Source organism: Lemur catta, unplaced genomic scaffold, assembly GCF_020740605.2.
Source record: "Lemur catta isolate mLemCat1 unplaced genomic scaffold, mLemCat1.pri scaffold_145_ctg1, whole genome shotgun sequence".
In the NCBI taxonomy this organism is placed as follows: Eukaryota; Metazoa; Chordata; class Mammalia; order Primates; family Lemuridae; genus Lemur; species Lemur catta.
The window spans coordinates 1-21,000 of NW_025423769.1; the positions used below are offsets into that span (position 1 = coordinate 1).

Sequence of the window (21,000 nt, forward strand, 5' to 3'; positions counted from 1 at the left end):
ACCCTCGTCCTGTTGGATGTCATAGCATCCACGCTTCCCAGCATAAGAAGCGTCCATTTCCCGCCCCAGACTTGAAGTCAGCCTATGTCTCCAGTAAGTCTTAGGACCGTTTAATAACAATGGTTTTGTGGAGACCACGACCTAGATGCTTGGTGAAATGCACTGCTGTTGAGTTTGCACCTATTTCTCACACTTTCCATGGGAAACAACTAAAAACTAAACAATAAAATAGAATTAGATTAAAAAACTAAAGAAAAATACATTGAGCTTACACTGAGAATCCAAATGGAAACTGAGAAATTAGAGGCTTTTTTACTCTATACTTTATCGATTTCACCTCTTTCTCTCACACCCAAATTCCCAGTTCTCAAAGACACCCACAGCATTCGCTCTTTGCGTGATGCCACACAATAATCGTATCCATTCACCGTATCACCGTGGACTACTTGCTACTGCGCCAAGCAGGAAAGGCGAGGGAAGGAACTTTCTAACTTTCCTGGCTCCACTGTGACAATCTAAGAGCTGCTGTCAGCCGAAGCCAGTCTGCTCATGTCCGGGGAGCTCGGAGCCATGTCCCACTCCTTTGGAATATTTCCCTGAGCCTTCATGTGGGCTCCTGCCGTCTGTAGAATCTGACAAGTCACACGTTGTCCTCCCGTTTTGTGTCCTCCGTGCTTTGAAGAGATGTCCTATTGAGTCTTTGATTTTGCTGTGATTTGTATATGTTGTCTGCGGCAAAGTGTTGCTTCTGTGCTGTGTAGCAGCTGCCGAGCAAGGCTTTGAAGGCTACGGGGCTGCAGGACGGCGCGGGGGTGTCGGGGGTGGGGGTCGGGGCGCTGGGCCCGGAGGGCCACGTCGCAGCAGCTCGGCCTCTTGAGGCGTCCGGGGCCGGCCGCGCCGTCTATCGGCCATACCACCCTGAACGCGCCCGATCTCGTCTGATCTCGGAAGCTAAGCAGGGTCGGGCCTGGTTAGTACTTGGATGGGAGACCGCCTGGGGAATACCGGGTGCTGTAGGCTTTTGCCTCTTCTTTTGTCCCGCCCGCCGGCCCGTGGGGGGGTCGGGGGGGGGTGGGGGGCCCCCCGCGCTCCGCGCCCGCCCCCCCTTTCGCGCTCGGCCCCCGGCCCCCCGGCGCGGCCCCGCTGCCCCCGCCCGGGGCCTTCCTCCCCTCTCCCCCGCTGCAGCAGCACCGCCAGGCGGCGGCGGCGGCGGCGGCGGCGGCGGCGGCGGCGGCAGCGGCAGCAGCAGAGCGTCCCAGCCCTTCCGTTCGGCCGGCAGCCGAGCCCAGCCCTGGGCCCCACACGGGGCCGGGCCGTGGCGGCGGGATCCCTAAGTGCCGCTGGGTCTCTTCTCCGGCCCCGCCCCGCACTCCGGGACATCCCCTGCACCCGGCGCGGGACAGCCCACGGCGGCAAACCGTGCCCTGGGCCCGCCGGACCCCCAGCCCACCGTGGACTTCCTCTCCGCCGCACACCCGGGCCTCGGGCCCGGGCCTCACGCCGGGCGGGCTCCTCGCCGCCGCCGGGGCTCCCGAGAGACACACCGGCGCACCGCACAGGGCAAGTCGCCGGCCACCCGGGCAGAGAGGACACACGCGGAGCACTCCCCCACCCAAACCCAAACGACCCACCGGCCCCCCGACCCGTGGCAACCCACCCCAAACCCCACCCCACGGTGCAACAGGATAGCCGGCTCTGGGCCCCCCCGCCCCCGCCCCCGGCCCCGCCCCCGCGCGGGGCCTGCTGCCACACGCAGGCCCTGACGGGAATCGGGGCAGAACGGTCCTCCCCAGACGGGGGTGGGGTGGCGCGGGTGGGGGGGACACTGCACGTCTTCAGGACCTCCGGGTGAAGGACCAGCGGCAGCCACGGCCCTGCCTCCTTGTCCTGGCCCTGCCCGCAGCCCCTCCCCGCCGTGCCCTGGCGCGAGGCGGCGGAGGGCCCTCTCGCGCGCACTCTCGGGCTCTGGCCCTCCGCCCCCACGCGTGGAAGTCTGTCCCTGCGCGCGTGCCCGTGGGTCTGCTCCTTGGGATGTGCGACGGCGGTGCCTCCGCGGTTCGGGTGGGGCAGGGGGGGTGCGCGCGAGACCCGTCAGGCTCCGCCTGCGCCCGCCCCCCCATAGGGGCAGGTGGGCTAGCGAAGGGCCAGGGCGGCGGGAGGGACCCGACTGGGCAGGGAGGGACGCGTAGCAGCAGCTCGGCCTCTTGAGGCGTCCGGGGGCGGCCGCCGGCCTCTGTGGCCATACCACCCCGAACGCAACGCGCCCCGCCCCGCCCGATTCCCTCTGATCTCGGGAGCTAAGCAGGGTCGGGCCCGGTTAGTACTTGCATGGGAGACCGCCTGGGAATACCGGGTGCCCTAGGCTTTTTGCTGTGCCTCTTTTTCTGTCCCACCCCCCTGGGCTGGAAACGGGGGGTGGGGTGGGGGTGGGGTGGCCCGGGGCCCCTCCGCCCTCCGCGCCCGCCCCGGCTCCCGCCCCCGGCCGGCCCGGACCCTGTCCCGTGGCCCCTGGAGAGAGGGTCAGGTTTGACATGTGGAGGCTCAGTCCCCGAGGCTGTCGCCCCTCAGACACCTGCCGCAGGTCCGGGCCTCCGGAACTTCTGACGGACCGGCTCTGAATTCAGGACAAATTCTAAGGTTGTCCAAGTAGACGACCACGTTACCCTATGAGAGGGAGAAATTTGATCCTATCCATATATGCAGAAGAATAGAATCTGAACAGTTGGCCATTCGTTCACGATAAAATAATTTAAGAATCCAGAAGAGAAGACATCTGGAAACTCTTTTCAAAAGTCTAAATCCTTAGAAAATAGTCTTAAGGATTCTGAAGTAAAAACATTCTTTGGAAAGTCACGAGCAAGACCAGGGTGTTGATAATGAGATTCTTCTGGTCAATACTGCAACAGACGCTCTAAAATACACACTAAAACAAGGGAAAACACTAATAATAGGTGGGAAAGGAAAAATCACCTCGTTCATTGTCCTCACCTCCTACGGTTCTCAAAAATACACTGTTTGCCCCTAGGCATGGGAGACCTGTAGAAAGCCTAGGTGAGTCCCGCAAGACAGCTCTACATGAAATCAACGTTCAATCGATAGTTTCGATATTTCTTATTTCCTAGCAAATACACAATAATGAATGCAATTTTTAAAAGGATCACAGTCAAAGTCACAGAGAATCTACACAGCACCTACGGGAAAAACGTGCCAACTTAGATGGAAAACTTAGTAACAAACATAAATGATGGCCCAAATCGATGGAGAGGCTATACTGTATTCCTCGATAGATGGACACAGAGCCCCCAAACTAATCATTTCCCCCAAATTAATAAATAATCAAATTTAAACAGGGTTTATAACTAGAAACTTACAATCTGTTTCTTTCTCCTTTTCTTTTAATTAGGGAAATGGACATGTTGAAGATAATAATAATAATAATAATAATTATTATTATTATTATTATTAGATTAAATCGAGTTAACTGTACCAAAACTCTACCACTCACCTTATAAAACTGGGAGTTTATTCATAGGTCGCAAGCCGCTGTGTATCTTTTCCTGAAGGCATGCAACCAAAGAAACACTTCTCCCCAACAAATCCCATCTCGACTGTCAGCATTTTGCTTGCTTTTCTTTTAAAGTTTTTGCTCTCTGTTATAGGACTGTCTCATTGAGGTAGTTTGTTATTTTCACAGTTTATATAATACATGTGGAACCATTGTGGATGCATTCTGGGTAACTTGTGTGCCAGGGGAAACCTTCTGTTTGGGGAATACTCCTTGCTGACACAGGAAGCTGCAGTTCATCAGCACTGCTATAGAATGGCACTGCACGAAGCAATCGAAATATCTTTATCCGATCTTTGACTAGGTCCGTGTACACAGGGCTCCCGTGAGTATTACCCTAGACGATTCCTGGTCACACGTTGCCCTATCTTCTCTCTGGTACGTGCTCCTCAGAGAATACGCTTGCTCCTGAATGACGCCAGTGTGGATTCATATCCATTTATGCTACATTGTTTTCCAAATGGTTCTATCACTTCACCTCCCGTATCAGCAGGGTGTGGGTAAGAGTTTTCCTCCCAGCCAACACAGCGATCGGTTTTTTAAGTTTCCTCAATCTGGTGAGTTTGAAACTACACCTTGCTTCAATGTTTATTTCCTATTTCCCTGATTAATAGTGAGGATACAGTGCCAAATGCGTATGAAGCATATTACACATAGATATTCTGTAATAGTAATATCTTGCCAAGTATATGCGCTACAGATGCCTTGTCCTGTTTGCGGCTTGTTTTTTACCCTCTTCGTGGTATCTTTTGACACTTTTTTATTATGGGAAATTTGAAATAGAAACAAAACCAGACAGAATAGTAGAATACATACTCACTACCCTGACTCAAGAAATCACCAACCCTTGGCCAGCCAGATCTTGTTTCTTTATACCCCTCCTACCTTAAGTTCATGATCCCCTTAGTAATATCCCTCCATCGATAAAGGGTCAATATGTTTCTATCAAAGGTGGAGGCTTTCTTTCCTTTTTCAGTGTAATCACAGCCACATTATTCCATCTAAACATTTAACCGTATTAGAGATAACAGCAAGTACTCGATGTCTGCGTTTCCCTGAGACACATACACTCACTTCAGTTTCTTTGAATCCAGTGCAAATACAGTGCATACATGGTGATGGGTTGAGATGTCTTTTGAAAGAGTGTCCACACATCCCAACTAGTTGGGGGCGGCCCCGGCTGTCACCATTTCCCTTTGTTTCCTACCGCTGTCCACAGTGACCCGAGTCAGTTTTGCCGCTGTGAGGGGTGTAATCGTGGATTTAAGCATATTTAATGTGTTTCGATATCTTGCAATTATTATACTTACTGGTGATCAGACTGTCCTGTGTTTGGCAAACGGGAGTCTACTCATTCTGGTTCCTGTGTCTTTTGACGTGACCCTCGTCCTGTTGGATGTCATAGCATCCACGCTTCCCAGCATAAGAAGCGTCCATTTCCCGCCCCAGACTTGAAGTCAGCCTATGTCTCCAGTAAGTCTTAGGACCGTTTAATAACAATGGTTTGTGGAGACCACGACCTAGATGCTGGTGAAATGCACTGCTGTTGAGTTTGCACCTATTTCTCAGCACTTTCCATGGGAAACAACTAAAAACTAAACAATAAAATAGAATTAGATTAAAAAACTAAAGAAAAATACATTGAGCTTACACTGAGAATCCAAATGGAAACTGAGAAATTAGAGGCTTTTTACTCTATACTTTATCGATTTCACCTCTTTCTCTCACACCCAAATTCCCAGTTCTCAAAGACACCCACAGCATTCGCTCTTTGCGTGATGCCACAGAATAATCGTATCCATTCACCGTATCACCGTGGACTACTTGCTACTGCGCCAAGCAGGAAAGGCGAGGAAGGAACTTTCTACTTTCCTGGCTCCACTGTGACAATCTAAGAGCTGCTGTCAGCCGAAGCCAGTCTGCTCATGTCCGGGGAGCTCGGAGCCATGTCCCACTCCTTTGGAATATTTCCCTGAGCCTTCATGTGGGCTCCTGCCGTCTGTAGAATCTGACAAGTCACACGTTGTCCTCCCGTTTGTGTCCTCCGTGCTTTGAAGAGATGTCCTATTGAGTCTTTGATTTTTGCTGTGATTTGTATATGTGTCTGCGGCAAAGTGTTGCTTCTGTGCTGTGTAGCAGCTGCCGAGCAAGGCTTTGAAGGCTACGGGGCTGCAGGACGGCGCGGGGGTGTCGGGGGTGGGGGGTCGGGGCGCTGGGCCCGGAGGGCCACGTCGCAGCAGCTCGGCCTCTTGAGGCGTCCGGGGCCGGCCGCCGCCGTCTACGGCCATACCACCCTGAACGCGCCCGATCTCGTCTGATCTCGGAAGCTAAGCAGGGTCGGGCCTGGTTAGTACTTGGATGGGAGACCGCCTGGGAATACCGGGTGCTGTAGGCTTTTGCCTCTTCTTTTGTCCCGCCCGCCGGCCCGTGGGGGGTCGGGGGGGGGGTGGGGGGCCCCCCGCGCTCCGCGCCCGCCCCCCCTTTCGCGCTCGGCCCCCGGCCCCCCGGCGCGGCCCGCTGCCCCCGCCCGGGCCTTCCTCCCCTCTCCCCCGCTGCAGCAGCACCGCCAGGCGGCGGCGGCGGCGGCGGCGGCGGCGGCGGCGGCGGCAGCGGCAGCAGCAGAGCGTCCCAGCCCTTCCGTTCGGCCGGCAGCCGAGCCCCAGCCCTGGGCCCCACACGGGGCCGGGCCGGGCGGCGGGATCCCTAAGTGCCGCTGGGTCTCTTCTCCGGCCCCGCCCCGCACTCCGGGACATCCCCTGCACCCGGCGCGGGACAGCCCACGGCGGCAAACCGTGCCCTGGGCCCCCGGACCCCCAGCCCACCGTGGACTTCCTCTCCGCCGCACACCCGGGCCTCGGGCCCGGGCCTCACGCCGGGCGGGCTCCTCGCCGCCGCCGGGGCTCCCGAGAGACACACCGGCGCACCGCACAGGGCAAGTCGCCGGCCACCCGGGCAGAGAGGACACACGCGGAGCACTCCCACCCAAACCCAAACGACCCACCGGCCCCCCGACCCGTGGCAACCCACCCCAAACCCCACCCCACGGTGCAACAGGATAGCCGGCTCTGGCCCCCCCGCCCCCCGCCCCCGGCCCCGCCCCCGCGCGGGGCCTGCTGCCACACGCAGGCCCTGACGGGAATCGGGGCAGAACGGTCCTCCCCAGACGGGGGTGGGGTGGCGCGGTGGGGGGGGACACTGCACGTCTTCAGGACCTCCGGGTGAAGGACCAGCGGCAGCCACGGCCCTGCCTCCTTGTCCTGGCCCTGCCCGCAAGCCCCTCCCCGCCGTGCCCTGGCGCGAGGCGGCGGAGGGCCCTCTCGCGCGCACTCTCGGGCTCTGGCCCTCCGCCCCCACGCGTGGAAGTCTGTCCCTGCGCGCGTGCCCGTGGGTCTGCTCCTTGGGATGTGCGACGGCGGTGCCTCCGCGGTTCGGGTGGGGCAGGGGGGTGCGCGCGAGACCCGTCAGGCTCCGCCTGCGCCCCGCCCCCCCATAGGGGCAGGTGGGCTAGCGAAGGGCCAGGGCGGCGGGAGGGACCCGACTGGGCAGGGAGGGACGCGTAGCAGCAGCTCGGCCTCTTGAGGCGTCCGGGGGCGGCCGCCGGCCTCTGTGGCCATACCACCCCGAACGCAACGCGCCCGCCCGCCCGATTCCCTCTGATCTCGGGAGCTAAGCAGGGTCGGGCCCGGTTAGTACTTGCATGGGAGACCGCCTGGGAATACCGGGTGCCCTAGGCTTTTTGCTGTGCCTCTTTTTCTGTCCCACCCCCCTGGGCTGGAAACGGGGGTGGGGTGGGGTGGGGTGGCCCGGGGCCCCTCCGCCCTCCGCGCCCGCCCCGGCTCCCGCCCCCGGCCGGCCCGGACCCTGTCCCGTGGCCCCTGGAGAGAGGGTCAGGTTTGACATGTGGAGGCTCAGTCCCCGAGGCTGTCGCCCCTCAGACACCTGCCGCAGGTCCGGGCCTCCGGAACTTCTGACGGACCGGCTCTGAATTCAGGACAAATTCTAAGGTTGTCCAAGTAGACGACCACGTTACCCTATGAGAGGAGAAATTTGATCCTATCCATATATGCAGAAGAATAGAATCTGAACAGTTGGCCATTCGTTCACGATAAAATAATTTAAGAATCCAGAAGAGAAGACATCTGGAAACTCTTTTCAAAAGTCTAAATCCTTAGAAAATAGTCTTAAGGATTCAGAAGTAAAAACATTCTTTGGAAAGTCACGAGCAAGACCAGGGTGTTGATAATGAGATTCTTCTGGTCAATACTGCAACAGACGCTCTAAAATACACACTAAAACAAGGGAAAACACTAATAATAGGTGGGAAAGGAAAAATCACCTCGTTCATTGTCCTCACCTCCTACGGTTCTCAAAATACACTGTTTGCCCCTAGGCATGGGAGACCTGTAGAAAGCCTAGGTGAGTCCCGCAAGACAGCTCTACATGAAATCAACGTTCAATCGATAGTTTCGATATTTCTTATTTCCTAGCAAATACACAATAATGAATGCAATTTTTAAAAAGGATCACAGTCAAAGTCACAGAGAATCTACACAGCACCTACGGGAAAAACGTGCCAACTTAGATGGAAAACTTAGTAACAAACATAAATGATGGCCCAAATCGATGGAGAGGCTATACTGTATTCCTCGATAGATGGACACAGAGCCCCCAAACTAATCATTTCCCCCAAATTAATAAATAATCAAATTTAAACAGGGTTTATAACTAGAAACTTACAATCTGTTTCTTTCTCCTTTTCTTTTAATTAGGGAAATGGACATGTTGAAGAATAATAATAATAATAATAATAATAATTATTATTATTATTATTAGATTAAATCGAGTTAACTGTACCAAAACTCTACCACTCACCTTATAAAACTGGGAGTTTATTCATAGGTCGCAAGCCGCTGTGTATCTTTTCCTGAAGGCATGCAACCAAAGAAACACTTCTCCCCAACAAATCCCATCTCGACTGTCAGCATTTTGCTTGCTTTTCCTTTTAAAGTTTTTGCTCTCTGTTATAGGACTGTCTCATTGAGGTAGTTTGTTATTTTCACAGTTTATATAATACATGTGGAACCATTGTGGATGCATTCTGGGTAACTTGTGTGCCAGGGGAAACCTTCTGTTTGGGGAATACTCCTTGCTGACACAGGAAGCTGCAGTTCATCAGCACTGCTATAGAATGGCACTGCACGAAGCAATCGAAATATCTTTATCCGATCTTTGACTAGGTCCGTGTACACAGGGCTCCCGTGAGTATTACCCTAGACGATTCCTGGTCACACGTGCCCTATCTTCTCTCTGGTACGTGCTCCTCAGAGAATACGCTTGCTCCTGAATGACGCCAGTGTGGATTCATATCCATTTATGCTACATTGTTTTCCAAATGGTTCTATCACTTCACCTCCCGTATCAGCAGGGTGTGGGTAAGAGTTTTCCTCCCAGCCAACACAGCGATCGGTTTTTTAAGTTTCCTCAATCTGGTGAGTTTGAAACTACACCTTGCTTCAATGTTTATTTCCTATTTCCCTGATTAATAGTGAGGATACAGTGCCAAATGCGTATGAAGCATATTACACATAGATATTCTGTAATAGTAATATCTTGCCAAGTATATGCGCTACAGATGCCTTGTCCTGTTTGCGGCTTGTTTTTTACCCTCTTCGTGGTATCTTTTGACACTTTTTTATTATGGGAAATTTGAAATAGAAACAAAAACAGACAGAATAGTAGAATACATACTCACTACCCTGACTCAAGAAATCACCAACCCTTGGCCAGCCAGATCTTGTTTCTTTTATACCCCTCCTACCTTAAGTTCATGATCCCCTTAGTAATATCCCTCCATCGATAAAGGGTCAATATGTTTCTATCAAAGGTGGAGGCTTTCTTTCCTTTTTCAGTGTAATCACAGCCACATTATTCCATCTAAACATTTAACCGTATTAGAGATAACAGCAAGTACTCGATGTCTGCGTTTCCCTGAGACACATACACTCACTTCAGTTTCTTTGAATCCAGTGCAAATACAGTGCATACATGGTGATGGGTTGAGATGTCTTTTGAAAGAGTGTCCACACATCCCAACTAGTTGGGGGCGGCCCCGGCTGTCACCATTTCCCTTTGTTTCCTACCGCTGTCCACAGTGACCCGAGTCAGTTTTGCCGCTGTGAGGGGTGTAATCGTGGATTTAAGCATATTTAATGTGTTTCGATATCTTGCAATTATTATACTTACTGGTGATCAGACTGTCCTGTGTTTGGCAAACGGGAGTCTACTCATTCTGGTTCCTGTGTCTTTTGACGTGACCCTCGTCCTGTTGGATGTCATAGCATCCACGCTTCCCAGCATAAGAAGCGTCCATTTCCCGCCCCAGACTTGAAGTCAGCCTATGTCTCCAGTAAGTCTTAGGACCGTTTAATAACAATGGTTTGTGGAGACCACGACCTAGATGCTGGTGAAATGCACTGCTGTTGAGTTTGCACCTATTTCTCAGCACTTTCCATGGGAAACAACTAAAAACTAAACAATAAAATAGAATTAGATTAAAAAACTAAAGAAAAATACATTGAGCTTACACTGAGAATCCAAATGGAAACTGAGAAATTAGAGGCTTTTTACTCTATACTTTATCGATTTCACCTCTTTCTCTCACACCCAAATTCCCAGTTCTCAAAGACACCCACAGCATTCGCTCTTTGCGTGATGCCACACAATAATCGTATCCATTCACCGTATCACCGTGGACTACTTGCTACTGCGCCAAGCAGGAAAGGCGAGGAAGGAACTTTCTACTTTCCTGGCTCCACTGTGACAATCTAAGAGCTGCTGTCAGCCGAAGCCAGTCTGCTCATGTCCGGGGAGCTCGGAGCCATGTCCCACTCCTTTGGAATATTTCCCTGAGCCTTCATGTGGGCTCCTGCCGTCTGTAGAATCTGACAAGTCACACGTTGTCCTCCCGTTTGTGTCCTCCGTGCTTTGAAGAGATGTCCTATTGAGTCTTTGATTTTTGCTGTGATTTGTATATGTGTCTGCGGCAAAGTGTTGCTTCTGTGCTGTGTAGCAGCTGCCGAGCAAGGCTTTGAAGGCTACGGGGCTGCAGGACGGCGCGGGGGTGTCGGGGGTGGGGGTCGGGGCGCTGGGCCCGGAGGGCCACGTCGCAGCAGCTCGGCCTCTTGAGGCGTCCGGGGCCGGCCGCCGCCGTCTACGGCCATACCACCCTGAACGCGCCCGATCTCGTCTGATCTCGGAAGCTAAGCAGGGTCGGGCCTGGTTAGTACTTGGATGGGAGACCGCCTGGGAATACCGGGTGCTGTAGGCTTTTGCCTCTTCTTTTGTCCCGCCCGCCGGCCCGTGGGGGGTCGGGGGGGGGTGGGGGGCCCCCCGCGCTCCGCGCCCGCCCCCCCTTTCGCGCTCGGCCCCCGGCCCCCCCGGCGCGGCCCGCTGCCCCCGCCCGGGCCTTCCTCCCCTCTCCCCCGCTGCAGCAGCACCGCCAGGCGGCGGCGGCGGCGGCGGCGGCGGCGGCGGCGGCGGCAGCGGCAGCAGCAGAGCGTCCCAGCCCTTCCGTTCGGCCGGCAGCCGAGCCCCAGCCCTGGGCCCCACACGGGGCCGGGCCGGGCGGCGGGATCCCTAAGTGCCGCTGGGTCTCTTCTCCGGCCCCGCCCCGCACTCCGGGACATCCCCTGCACCCGGCGCGGGACAGCCCACGGCGGCAAACCGTGCCCTGGGCCCCCGGACCCCCAGCCCACCGTGGACTTCCTCTCCGCCGCACACCCGGGCCTCGGGCCCGGGCCTCACGCCGGGCGGGCTCCTCGCCGCCGCCGGGGCTCCCGAGAGACACACCGGCGCACCGCACAGGGCAAGTCGCCGGCCACCCGGGCAGAGAGGACACACGCGGAGCACTCCCACCCAAACCCAAACGACCCACCGGCCCCCCGACCCGTGGCAACCCACCCCAAACCCCACCCCACGGTGCAACAGGATAGCCGGCTCTGGCCCCCCCGCCCCCCGCCCCCGGCCCCGCCCCCGCGCGGGGCCTGCTGCCACACGCAGGCCCTGACGGGAATCGGGGCAGAACGGTCCTCCCCAGACGGGGGTGGGGTGGCGCGGTGGGGGGGACACTGCACGTCTTCAGGACCTCCGGGTGAAGGACCAGCGGCAGCCACGGCCCTGCCTCCTTGTCCTGGCCCTGCCCGCAAGCCCCTCCCCGCCGTGCCCTGGCGCGAGGCGGCGGAGGGCCCTCTCGCGCGCACTCTCGGGCTCTGGCCCTCCGCCCCCACGCGTGGAAGTCTGTCCCTGCGCGCGTGCCCGTGGGTCTGCTCCTTGGGATGTGCGACGGCGGTGCCTCCGCGGTTCGGGTGGGGCAGGGGGGTGCGCGCGAGACCCGTCAGGCTCCGCCTGCGCCCGCCCCCCCATAGGGGCAGGTGGGCTAGCGAAGGGCCAGGGCGGCGGGAGGGACCCGACTGGGCAGGGAGGGACGCGTAGCAGCAGCTCGGCCTCTTGAGGCGTCCGGGGGCGGCCGCCGGCCTCTGTGGCCATACCACCCCGAACGCAACGCGCCCGCCCGCCCGATTCCCTCTGATCTCGGGAGCTAAGCAGGGTCGGGCCCGGTTAGTACTTGCATGGGAGACCGCCTGGGAATACCGGGTGCCCTAGGCTTTTTGCTGTGCCTCTTTTTCTGTCCCACCCCCCTGGGCTGGAAACGGGGGTGGGGTGGGGTGGGGTGGCCCGGGGCCCCTCCGCCCTCCGCGCCCGCCCCGGCTCCCGCCCCCGGCCGGCCCGGACCCTGTCCCGTGGCCCCTGGAGAGAGGGTCAGGTTTGACATGTGGAGGCTCAGTCCCCGAGGCTGTCGCCCCTCAGACACCTGCCGCAGGTCCGGGCCTCCGGAACTTCTGACGGACCGGCTCTGAATTCAGGACAAATTCTAAGGTTGTCCAAGTAGACGACCACGTTACCCTATGAGAGGAGAAATTTGATCCTATCCATATATGCAGAAGAATAGAATCTGAACAGTTGGCCATTCGTTCACGATAAAATAATTTAAGAATCCAGAAGAGAAGACATCTGGAAACTCTTTTCAAAAGTCTAAATCCTTAGAAAATAGTCTTAAGGATTCAGAAGTAAAAACATTCTTTGGAAAGTCACGAGCAAGACCAGGGTGTTGATAATGAGATTCTTCTGGTCAATACTGCAACAGACGCTCTAAAATACACACTAAAACAAGGGAAAACACTAATAATAGGTGGGAAAGGAAAAATCACCTCGTTCATTGTCCTCACCTCCTACGGTTCTCAAAATACACTGTTTGCCCCTAGGCATGGGAGACCTGTAGAAAGCCTAGGTGAGTCCCGCAAGACAGCTCTACATGAAATCAACGTTCAATCGATAGTTTCGATATTTCTTATTTCCTAGCAAATACACAATAATGAATGCAATTTTTAAAAAGGATCACAGTCAAAGTCACAGAGAATCTACACAGCACCTACGGGAAAAACGTGCCAACTTAGATGGAAAACTTAGTAACAAACATAAATGATGGCCCAAATCGATGGAGAGGCTATACTGTATTCCTCGATAGATGGACACAGAGCCCCCAAACTAATCATTTCCCCCAAATTAATAAATAATCAAATTTAAACAGGGTTTATAACTAGAAACTTACAATCTGTTTCTTTCTCCTTTTCTTTTAATTAGGGAAATGGACATGTTGAATAATAATAATAATAATAATAATAATTATTATTATTATTATTATTAGATTAAATCGAGTTAACTGTACCAAAACTCTACCACTCACCTTATAAAACTGGGAGTTTATTCATAGGTCGCAAGCCGCTGTGTATCTTTTCCTGAAGGCATGCAACCAAAGAAACACTTCTCCCCAACAAATCCCATCTCGACTGTCAGCATTTTGCTTGCTTTTCCTTTTAAAGTTTTTGCTCTCTGTTATAGGACTGTCTCATTGAGGTAGTTTGTTATTTTCACAGTTTATATAATACATGTGGAACCATTGTGGATGCATTCTGGGTAACTTGTGTGCCAGGGGAAACCTTCTGTTTGGGGAATACTCCTTGCTGACACAGGAAGCTGCAGTTCATCAGCACTGCTATAGAATGGCACTGCACGAAGCAATTGAAATATCTTTATCCGATCTTTGACTAGGTCCGTGTACACAGGGCTCCCGTGAGTATTACCCTAGACGATTCCTGGTCACACGTGCCCTATCTTCTCTCTGGTACGTGCTCCTCAGAGAATACGCTTGCTCCTGAATGACGCCAGTGTGGATTCATATCCATTTATGCTACATTGTTTTCCAAATGGTTCTATCACTTCACCTCCCGTATCAGCAGGGTGTGGGTAAGAGTTTTCCTCCCAGCCAACACAGCGATCGGTTTTTTAAGTTTCCTCAATCTGGTGAGTTTGAAACTACACCTTGCTTCAATGTTTATTTCCTATTTCCCTGATTAATAGTGAGGATACAGTGCCAAATGCGTATGAAGCATATTACACATAGATATTCTGTAATAGTAATATCTTGCCAAGTATATGCGCTACAGATGCCTTGTCCTGTTTGCGGCTTGTTTTTTACCCTCTTCGTGGTATCTTTTGACACTTTTTTATTATGGGAAATTTGAAATAGAAACAAAACCAGACAGAATAGTAGAATACATACTCACTACCCTGACTCAAGAAATCACCAACCCTTGGCCAGCCAGATCTTGTTTCTTTTATACCCCTCCTACCTTAAGTTCATGATCCCCTTAGTAATATCCCTCCATCGATAAAGGGTCAATATGTTTCTATCAAAGGTGGAGGCTTTCTTTCCTTTTTCAGTGTAATCACAGCCACATTATTCCATCTAAACATTTAACCGTATTAGAGATAACAGCAAGTACTCGATGTCTGCGTTTCCCTGAGACACATACACTCACTTCAGTTTCTTTGAATCCAGTGCAAATACAGTGCATACATGGTGATGGGTTGAGATGTCTTTTGAAAGAGTGTCCACACATCCCAACTAGTTGGGGGCGGCCCCGGCTGTCACCATTTCCCTTTGTTTCCTACCGCTGTCCACAGTGACCCGAGTCAGTTTTGCCGCTGTGAGGGGTGTAATCGTGGATTTAAGCATATTTAATGTGTTTCGATATCTTGCAATTATTATACTTACTGGTGATCAGACTGTCCTGTGTTTGGCAAACGGGAGTCTACTCATTCTGGTTCCTGTGTCTTTTGACGTGACCCTCGTCCTGTTGGATGTCATAGCATCCACGCTTCCCAGCATAAGAAGCGTCCATTTCCCGCCCCAGACTTGAAGTCAGCCTATGTCTCCAGTAAGTCTTAGGACCGTTTAATAACAATGGTTTGTGGAGACCACGACCTAGATGCTGGTGAAATGCACTGCTGTTGAGTTTGCACCTATTTCTCAGCACTTTCCATGGGAAACAACTAAAAACTAAACAATAAAATAGAATTAGATTAAAAAACTAAAGAAAAATACATTGAGCTTACACTGAGAATCCAAATGGAAACTGAGAAATTAGAGGCTTTTTACTCTATACTTTATCGATTTCACCTCTTTCTCTCACACCCAAATTCCCAGTTCTCAAAGACACCCACAGCATTCGCTCTTTGCGTGATGCCACACAATAATCGTATCCATTCACCGTATCACCGTGGACTACTTGCTACTGCGCCAAGCAGGAAAGGCGAGGAAGGAACTTTCTACTTTCCTGGCTCCACTGTGACAATCTAAGAGCTGCTGTCAGCCGAAGCCAGTCTGCTCATGTCCGGGGAGCTCGGAGCCATGTCCCACTCCTTTGGAATATTTCCCTGAGCCTTCATGTGGGCTCCTGCCGTCTGTAGAATCTGACAAGTCACACGTTGTCCTCCCGTTTGTGTCCTCCGTGCTTTGAAGAGATGTCCTATTGAGTCTTTGATTTTTGCTGTGATTTGTATATGTGTCTGCGGCAAAGTGTTGCTTCTGTGCTGTGTAGCAGCTGCCGAGCAAGGCTTTGAAGGCTACGGGGCTGCAGGACGGCGCGGGGGTGTCGGGGGTGGGGGTCGGGGCGCTGGGCCCGGAGGGCCACGTCGCAGCAGCTCGGCCTCTTGAGGCGTCCGGGGCCGGCCGCCGCCGTCTACGGCCATACCACCCTGAACGCGCCCGATCTCGTCTGATCTCGGAAGCTAAGCAGGGTCGGGCCTGGTTAGTACTTGGATGGGAGACCGCCTGGGAATACCGGGTGCTGTAGGCTTTTGCCTCTTCTTTTGTCCCGCCCGCCGGCCCGTGGGGGGTCGGGGGGGGGTGGGGGGCCCCCCGCGCTCCGCGCCCGCCCCCCCTTTCGCGCTCGGCCCCCGGCCCCCCGGCGCGGCCCGCTGCCCCCGCCCGGGCCTTCCTCCCCTCTCCCCCGCTGCAGCAGCACCGCCAGGCGGCGGCGGCGGCGGCGGCGGCGGCGGCGGCGGCGGCAGCGGCAGCAGCAGAGCGTCCCAGCCCTTCCGTTCGGCCGGCAGCCGAGCCCCAGCCCTGGGCCCCACACGGGGCCGGGCCGGGCGGCGGGATCCCTAAGTGCCGCTGGGTCTCTTCTCCGGCCCCGCCCCGCACTCCGGGACATCCCCTGCACCCGGCGCGGGACAGCCCACGGCGGCAAACCGTGCCCTGGGCCCCCGGACCCCCAGCCCACCGTGGACTTCCTCTCCGCCGCACACCCGGGCCTCGGGCCCGGGCCTCACGCCGGGCGGGCTCCTCGCCGCCGCCGGGGCTCCCGAGAGACACACCGGCGCACCGCACAGGGCAAGTCGCCGGCCACCCGGGCAGAGAGGACACACGCGGAGCACTCCCACCCAAACCCAAACGACCCACCGGCCCCCCGACCCGTGGCAACCCACCCCAAACCCCACCCCACGGTGCAACAGGATAGCCGGCTCTGGCCCCCCCGCCCCCCGCCCCCGGCCCCGCCCCCGCGCGGGGCCTGCTGCCACACGCAGGCCCTGACGGGAATCGGGGCAGAACGGTCCTCCCCAGACGGGGGTGGGGTGGCGCGGTGGGGGGGACACTGCACGTCTTCAGGACCTCCGGGTGAAGGACCAGCGGCAGCCACGGCCCTGCCTCCTTGTCCTGGCCCTGCCCGCAAGCCCCTCCCCGCCGTGCCCTGGCGCGAGGCGGCGGAGGGCCCTCTCGCGCGCACTCTCGGGCTCTGGCCCTCCGCCCCCACGCGTGGAAGTCTGTCCCTGCGCGCGTGCCCGTGGGTCTGCTCCTTGGGATGTGCGACGGCGGTGCCTCCGCGGTTCGGGTGGGGCAGGGGGGTGCGCGCGAGACCCGTCAGGCTCCGCCTGCGCCCGCCCCCCCATAGGGGCAGGTGGGCTAGCGAAGGGCCAGGGCGGCGGGAGGGACCCGACTGGGCAGGGAGGGACGCGTAGCAGCAGCTCGGCCTCTTGAGGCGTCCGGGGGCGGCCGCCGGCCTCTGTGGCCATACCACCCCGAACGCAACGCGCCCGCCCGCCCGATTCCCTCTGATCTCGGGAGCTAAGCAGGGTCGGGCCCGGTTAGTACTTGCATGGGAGACCGCCTGGGAATACCGGGTGCCCTAGGCTTTTTGCTGTGCCTCTTTTTCTGTCCCACCCCCCTGGGCTGGAAACGGGGGTGGGGTGGGGTGGGGTGGCCCGGGGCCCCTCCGCCCTCCGCGCCCGCCCCGGCTCCCGCCCCCGGCCGGCCCGGACCCTGTCCCGTGGCCCCTGGAGAGAGGGTCAGGTTTGACATGTGGAGGCTCAGTCCCCGAGGCTGTCGCCCCTCAGACACCTGCCGCAGGTCCGGGCCTCCGGAACTTCTGACGGACCGGCTCTGAATTCAGGACAAATTCTAAGGTTGTCCAAGTAGACGACCACGTTACCCTATGAGAGGAGAAATTTGATCCTATCCATATATGCAGAAGAATAGAATCTGAACAGTTGGCCATTCGTTCACGATAAAATAATTTAAGAATCCAGAAGAGAAGACATCTGGAAACTCTTTTCAAAAGTCTAAATCCTTAGAAAATAGTCTTAAGGATTCAGAAGTAAAAACATTCTTTGGAAAGTCACGAGCAAGACCAGGGTGTTGATAATGAGATTCTTCTGGTCAATACTGCAACAGACGCTCTAAAATACACACTAAAACAAGGGAAAACACTAATAATAGGTGGGAAAGGAAAAATCACCTCGTTCATTGTCCTCACCTCCTACGGTTCTCAAAATACACTGTTTGCCCCTAGGCATGGGAGACCTGTAGAAAGCCTAGGTGAGTCCCGCAAGACAGCTCTACATGAAATCAACGTTCAATCGATAGTTTCGATATTTCTTATTTCCTAGCAAATACACAATAATGAATGCAATTTTTAAAAAGGATCACAGTCAAAGTCACAGAGAATCTACACAGCACCTACGGGAAAAACGTGCCAACTTAGATGGAAAACTTAGTAACAAACATAAATGATGGCCCAAATCGATGGAGAGGCTATACTGTATTCCTCGATAGATGGACACAGAGCCCCCAAACTAATCATTTCCCCCAAATTAATAAATAATCAAATTTAAACAGGGTTTATAACTAGAAACTTACAATCTGTTTCTTTCTCCTTTTCTTTTAATTAGGGAAATGGACATGTTGAAGAATAATAATAATAATAATAATAATAATAATTATTATTATTATTAGATTAAATCGAGTTAACTGTACCAAAACTCTACCACTCACCTTATAAAACTGGGAGTTTATTCATAGGTCGCAAGCCGCTGTGTATCTTTTCCTGAAGGCATGCAACCAAAGAAACACTTCTCCCCAACAAATCCCATCTCGACTGTCAGCATTTTGCTTGCTTTTCCTTTTAAAGTTTTTGCTCTCTGTTATAGGACTGTCTCATTGAGGTAGTTTGTTATTTTCACAGTTTATATAATACATGTGGAACCATTGTGGATGCATTCTGGGTAACTTGTGTGCCAGGGGAAACCTTCTGTTTGGGGAATACTCCTTGCTGACACAGGAAGCTGCAGTTCATCAGCACTGCTATAGAATGGCACTGCACGAAGCAATTGAAATATCTTTATCCGATCTTTGACTAGGTCCGTGTACACAGGGCTCCCGTGAGTATTACCCTAGACGATTCCTGGTCACACGTGCCCTATCTTCTCTCTGGTACGTGCTCCTCAGAGAATACGCTTGCTCCTGAATGACGCCAGTGTGGATTCATATCCATTTATGCTACATTGTTTTCCAAATGGTTCTATCACTTCACCTCCCGTATCAGCAGGGTGTGGGTAAGAGTTTTCCTCCCAGCCAACACAGCGATCGGTTTTTTAAGTTTCCTCAATCTGGTGAGTTTGAAACTACACCTTGCTTCAATGTTTATTTCCTATTTCCCTGATTAATAGTGAGGATACAGTGCCAAATGCGTATGAAGCATATTACACATAGATATTCTGTAATAGTAATATCTTGCCAAGTATATGCGCTACAGATGCCTTGTCCTGTTTGCGGCTTGTTTTTTACCCTCTTCGTGGTATCTTTTGACACTTTTTTATTATGGGAAATTTGAAATAGAAACAAAAACAGACAGAATAGTAGAATACATACTCACTACCCTGACTCAAGAAATCACCAACCCTTGGCCAGCCAGATCTTGTTTCTTTTATACCCCTCCTACCTTAAGTTCATGATCCCCTTAGTAATATCCCTCCATCGATAAAGGGTCAATATGTTTCTATCAAAGGTGGAGGCTTTCTTTCCTTTTTCAGTGTAATCACAGCCACATTATTCCATCTAAACATTTAACCGTATTAGAGATAACAGCAAGTACTCGATGTCTGCGTTTCCCTGAGACACATACACTCACTTCAGTTTCTTTGAATCCAGTGCAAATACAGTGCATACATGGTGATGGGTTGAGATGTCTTTTGAAAGAGTGTCCACACATCCCAACTAGTTGGGGGCGGCCCCGGCTGTCACCATTTCCCTTTGTTTCCTACCGCTGTCCACAGTGACCCGAGTCAGTTTTGCCGCTGTGAGGGGTGTAATCGTGGATTTAAGCATATTTAATGTGTTTCGATATCTTGCAATTATTATACTTACTGGTGATCAGACTGTCCTGTGTTTGGCAAACGGGAGTCTACTCATTCTGGTTCCTGTGTCTTTTGACGTGACCCTCGTCCTGTTGGATGTCATAGCATCCACGCTTCCCAGCATAAGAAGCGTCCATTTCCCGCCCCAGACTTGAAGTCAGCCTATGTCTCCAGTAAGTCTTAGGACCGTTTAATAACAATGGTTTGTGGAGACCACGACCTAGATGCTGGTGAAATGCACTGCTGTTGAGTTTGCACCTATTTCTCAGCACTTTCCATGGGAAACAACTAAAAACTAAACAATAAAATAGAATTAGATTAAAAAACTAAAGAAAAATACATTGAGCTTACACTGAGAATCCAAATGGAAACTGAGAAATTAGAGGCTTTTTACTCTATACTTTATCGATTTCACCTCTTTCTCTCACACCCAAATTCCCAGTTCTCAAAGACACCCACAGCATTCGCTCTTTGCGTGATGCCACACAATAATCGTATCCATTCACCGTATCACCGTGGACTACTTGCTACTGCGCCAAGCAGGAAAGGCGAGGAAGGAACTTTCTACTTTCCTGGCTCCACTGTGACAATCTAAGAGCTGCTGTCAGCCGAAGCCAGTCTGCTCATGTCCGGGGAGCTCGGAGCCATGTCCCACTCCTTTGGAATATTTCCCTGAGCCTTCATGTGGGCTCCTGCCGTCTGTAGAATCTGACAAGTCACACGTTGTCCTCCCGTTTGTGTCCTCCGTGCTTTGAAGAGATGTCCTATTGAGTCTTTGATTTTTGCTGTGATTTGTATATGTGTCTGCGGCAAAGTGTTGCTTCTGTGCTGTGTAGCAGCTGCCGAGCAAGGCTTTGAAGGCTACGGGGCTGCAGGACGGCGCGGGGGTGTCGGGGGTGGGGGTCGGGGCGCTGGGCCCGGAGGGCCACGTCGCAGCAGCTCGGCCTCTTGAGGCGTCCGGGGCCGGCCGCCGCCGTCTACGGCCATACCACCCTGAACGCGCCCGATCTCGTCTGATCTCGGAAGCTAAGCAGGGTCGGGCCTGGTTAGTACTTGGATGGGAGACCGCCTGGGAATACCGGGTGCTGTAGGCTTTTGCCTCTTCTTTTGTCCCGCCCGCCGGCCCGTGGGGGGTCGGGGGGGGGTGGGGGGCCCCCCGCGCTCCGCGCCCGCCCCCCCTTTCGCGCTCGGCCCCCGGCCCCCCGGCGCGGCCCGCTGCCCCCGCCCGGGCCTTCCTCCCCTCTCCCCCGCTGCAGCAGCACCGCCAGGCGGCGGCGGCGGCGGCGGCGGCGGCGGCGGCGGCGGCAGCGGCAGCAGCAGAGCGTCCCAGCCCTTCCGTTCGG

At 54.3% G+C, this 21,000-nt stretch overlaps 5 non-coding genes and 4 pseudogenes across 5 annotated transcripts; all 9 read left to right on the forward strand.

Annotated features, from left to right (window-relative positions):
* The first annotated feature begins 900 nt into the window (after positions 1 to 900).
* On the forward strand, positions 901 to 1,020 carry LOC123629372. Its single transcript, XR_006732040.1, has one exon. It is a non-coding gene; the product is annotated as a 5S ribosomal RNA (ribosomal RNA).
* Positions 1,021 to 2,231: 1,211 nt separating this feature from the next.
* Positions 2,232 to 2,365, forward strand: LOC123629392 (annotated as a pseudogene).
* A 3,476-nt stretch (positions 2,366 to 5,841) lies between these two features.
* LOC123629355 lies at positions 5,842 to 5,960 on the forward strand. Its single transcript, XR_006732024.1, has one exon. It is a non-coding gene; the product is annotated as a 5S ribosomal RNA (ribosomal RNA).
* Positions 5,961 to 7,167: 1,207 nt separating this feature from the next.
* LOC123629373 lies at positions 7,168 to 7,299 on the forward strand (annotated as a pseudogene).
* A 3,474-nt stretch (positions 7,300 to 10,773) lies between these two features.
* Positions 10,774 to 10,892, forward strand: LOC123629367. Its single transcript, XR_006732035.1, has one exon. It is a non-coding gene; the product is annotated as a 5S ribosomal RNA (ribosomal RNA).
* A 1,205-nt stretch (positions 10,893 to 12,097) lies between these two features.
* On the forward strand, positions 12,098 to 12,229 carry LOC123629374 (annotated as a pseudogene).
* A 3,474-nt stretch (positions 12,230 to 15,703) lies between these two features.
* LOC123629378 lies at positions 15,704 to 15,822 on the forward strand. Its single transcript, XR_006732041.1, has one exon. It is a non-coding gene; the product is annotated as a 5S ribosomal RNA (ribosomal RNA).
* A 1,204-nt stretch (positions 15,823 to 17,026) lies between these two features.
* LOC123629375 lies at positions 17,027 to 17,158 on the forward strand (annotated as a pseudogene).
* A 3,474-nt stretch (positions 17,159 to 20,632) lies between these two features.
* Positions 20,633 to 20,751, forward strand: LOC123629389. The gene has a single exon (XR_006732042.1). It is a non-coding gene; the product is annotated as a 5S ribosomal RNA (ribosomal RNA).
* The last annotated feature ends 249 nt before the right edge of the window (positions 20,752 to 21,000 follow it).